Consider the following 3934-nt stretch of genomic DNA (forward strand, 5'->3'; position numbering starts at 1 on the left):
GACTATGACAAAATATGCATTAAAAATGTGACGTTTTTCATTTCAGTTGCAGGAAGAATATGGTTCTTTTTTGCCTTTATTTGTATAAGCTGGCTGGGGCAGTAGTCCCTTGGACAAATTCAGTAGTGACAAAAACAGCTGCAGATATTGTAGATTGGGTGTAAGTTAATCAAAAAAGAGAGTAGTTGACTACAGGAATGACAAAACAATGATGTAACTTGTAACCACTTGGTGTTCAGTGGATGTGAAAACTAACTGCAACTTCCTCGTGCAGGAACTGGAGTGGGCAGACAGTGCAAGGAAAATGAGAACTGCAGCAATCTATCTGTAGCCCTGTTCTTTGTGATTTGTCCTCTTGGCCCTTCTCAGAAACCTGTTTATTTTTCATTTCCCTTAAATCTCAAATTAGTGCAAACTACTCAATTTTCCATGCATATTTTATTAACCTTATGTTTTCTGATCAAGTTACACCCATCACTTGGCTTCATCATTCGTGTTTTAATGGCTTTCTATGTCCTTGCCAGGTGATTTAGGTTCCTCCCTGAAAGTAACCATAGTGAATGGTTCAAATATTTGTTTGCTAAAGTTGAGAAATTTGAATCATCCCTGATATACTGATTTCAAGAGCACTGAGTTCAATCAAGCTGAGAAAAATCAAGCCTAAAAAGTATATACCTCAAATGGGGAAGTATCTTTTTTTAATATGACTGATATATAAAAATGATTGCAGAGAGGTTTGTACACAAAACCAGCTCTTTCAAAGAAATTACTATCCTAGGTTTATGAATTATCAGAGGTAATGGAGAATATCTCATTTAGTGACAAATCAACTCTTCTGTTTCTGCATTCCTGTCTAAGACACAGGCTTGAATACTGCTCGGGTGTTTGTTGCAGATGAATAGGATCCAGCCATGGAGTGCTCACAGGCATCTAGTTATTAACGTTGCCTCATAATGTTTCGTGTGGAGATGAACTGACTTGCACAGGAATAAGAAAAAACCAGCACCAAGGGGTGACCCTTGTGAAGATTCTCTCCACAGTCTCATTGCTGTGGTCTCATCTCAGTGATGAGAATGAAAAGTGGTTTTGACTGAGGTGATCAGGAACACAGCAAAAGAACCAGGGATAAGTGAACAATATCTCAGTAAATATTTTCACAAAGCTTTTCAATAGGAATGTCAGTACTGCCGGTATCTTCCTCATTGAGAGAATCCCACAGAAGTAAGTAAATAACATGGGAAAACAGCAAAATGAGGAGAAGCTTAACCTCTTTGCTGAAATGGTAACTTGCCATGGACATTGATGCTTGACTTGATCTTTGAACTGGTTAAAGAAGTGGCAGAGAAGTGGTCCATGTCATTCATAAGATCAGAAACAGGTCAGCACTGCTGTGTTCACAGAGGTCATTTCTGCTTATCGTTACTGCTCTATCCAAGAGAGTACACAAAGCAAAGAGAATGCTACAGTAAAGGGAAACACTTCGTAAGCACTACTCGAGCTGGGTTGGTGGTGTGCTGGGATGCCACTGCCAGTCATTGTTCAGAAGCAGCTCCAAGTATGATCAGGGCTGTGTTCGTTTTGTGCCAGAAGCCTGGCGCACTCTTCTTGCGTGACCAAATCATGACTTGCACTCAGTCAAAGGATACAATAGCCACTATCACAGAGTTTGTCAGGAGTGTTCTCGAAATACAAATAGGTGAACGTTGCACTTGGAATACTATTTAGCCAATTATTTGTTAGTTCAAAATGACATACTTTGCACAATACACAGAATAATACATACACAAACATCCGGGGGGTCTTTAGCAGTTGGGCTGTGATGCAGAGCTTCTTGTCTGTCCTTGTGCTTTTTCCCATCTTTCACGAGAGAGCACCAACATCTGTACAAAAAACTTCTCATATCTTGAAGGCCTCAATTCAGAATGGCTGATCTTCGGTTTATCAGGGCTCTGGGAGTTAGACCAAAGAGGCTCTATATTGTGCTGTTCATTTTAGGGAAGAGGAGAGGTAAGAAAAACAATGGCAGCACTAAGGAGTTGAAATTTCTTCCCCTTATAGATACCTGCATGGATAAAGAAGCATTTGTGGTGGGAAGTCACACATCTAGATTATGTAGAAAGAGATGACAAACAAAGCTCTTTCTTCATCCTAAAATATGGCAAAGCATAGTGTGTTCACCCTTCCAAAATACTTTAGCTCATGGAAGACTAAGAGTTTCTCAATGAAATTACTGTAAGAGTTGGTATCCCAAAGCAGCATGCATTTCCTGAGTCTCATTCTCAGGAAAAGACACACTGGGAATTCCCTGAAACATTCAGCCTTGCATAAACATCCAACGCAGAAAATTACAATCCAAATAATTCAAATTTGGTGAAGTTATAAGCAATGAGAAATAGAATCTCCGGAGAAGAAATAGCAGGTAATTTTAATCTGGCACTGTGACCTCTGCTTATATTTGAAGGAGGTTTCCATATCTGAAAGGCTCCTCTCCAAAGCTATTGCAGATATCCTGCAATGATTTAAAATAGTGTACATTTACAATCAATACACCAAGCCCATCAACAATTTCATTTCTAAACAAGCAAACCTTCTCCTATCCTCTGCCTCCTTCCCTGTCTTATTCAATACTGTATTCTCAAACCACTCAGAAAAATCAAGCTATGCTATAATTTTGGCAGAATTGTTCCTTTCACTGTTAAAGGAAAAAACCCCTAAAATTTATGCATATAAAAAGGTCAGTGATTACATATGTGTAATATATCACAGCTTTAGTTTTACCATTTAAGAACACGGCTAGATTGGGAGGCGAGAACAGCTGGTCACGTGTTGTACACGCTGCTGTATGTACAGATGCTCTTTGGATGGCTGCCTGGTCTGTATTTAAATGGCTGCAAAGAAAAGGCACCTGCTTGCAGGATCCATGGCAAATGTTGTTCGACAGGACTGCAGGGGAACAGTTTCCAAACACTGTCCTGCTGAGTCTGTTCAGGGACGAATGCTCAAGCAGCCAAGTATTAGCCAAAATGTCCTGCCCACGGCAAATGCCCTGGAGCCAAGAATCCCTGGTATACCATTTCATCCTAGTGATCCTGCAGACAGGTTTGTTTTTGACAAACTTGTGGTTTTCTGCTGAAAAAGGTTAATCCGGAGAGTCCTGTCTGGCTGTGCTCGCCAGGCATTTGCGGTTTAGCAGGGACTTGTTCTTCGTTGCCCTGTGATGACTGCAACAACCAGGCCCTCGGCCACGCTGTGCTACTGCCATCCTGACTGCTAGCACGATGGCTCAAGCACTGTGGCAACCTTAAGGCAGCTTCAGAAACATTCAGAACATAATTAATTGCTTGTAAGAGAAGAAGAAAGACGATATATTCTGCTCGGGATAGCGGGGCCCCATGAGACTCCTCTCGAGTGTGCCGGGGAAATCGTGAAGGAAAACAGTTATCAGCAGGCGGCAAAGGGCACGGCTCCGGCAGAGCCAACGCGCGGCTGCCGGGCTCTCCCGGGAGAGGTGCCAGCGCTGGAGGCGGCCTTTGCCCAGGCACAAACAGCTCCTTCATTAGCAGAAGGACTCGGAGCCGGGCACTTGGGGAGCGGCCTGGGGGAAAAAAAAGGGGGGGCGTCCCGGCAGCGCCTGCGCCTCCCCCCGGCAACGCGCTCCGTCCTCTCCCGCTCCGCTTCCCCACGCTTCCCGGGAGGGCGACTCTTCCAGGCAGGACCGGGGGGCCTCCTCCTCACCAGGTATTGCCTTCTCTCGCCGCTTGTTTTTTTTTCGGACCATACTTCCAGTCGAAGAGGGAAATGTTAGATGACGGAGCCCTTTTGCTGCCGAGGGCCGGGGAAGGGGTCCGCAGGGGCTGCGCGGGGGCCGAGCGCTGCCCCAGGGACTTTTCCACGGGGCACAAACCAGCTCCTTAAGCTCAGGCAGGGAGGGGTT

At 44.3% G+C, this 3934-nt stretch overlaps 1 protein-coding gene across 1 annotated transcript in view; it reads left to right on the top strand.

Annotated features, from left to right (window-relative positions):
- Positions 1–3649: 3649 nt before the first annotated feature.
- Positions 3650–3934, top strand: part of DDO (D-aspartate oxidase) — a 9823-nt gene continuing 9538 nt past the window's right edge. The window contains exon 1 of the mRNA XM_009576961.1: positions 3650–3738. The gene's annotated coding sequence lies outside the window, so the exon portion shown is untranslated. The remainder of the gene's footprint in view (positions 3739–3934) is intronic.

Source organism: Fulmarus glacialis, unplaced genomic scaffold (genome assembly GCF_000690835.1).
Source record: "Fulmarus glacialis isolate BGI_N327 unplaced genomic scaffold, ASM69083v1 scaffold7604, whole genome shotgun sequence".
In the NCBI taxonomy this organism is placed as follows: Eukaryota; Metazoa; Chordata; class Aves; order Procellariiformes; family Procellariidae; genus Fulmarus; species Fulmarus glacialis.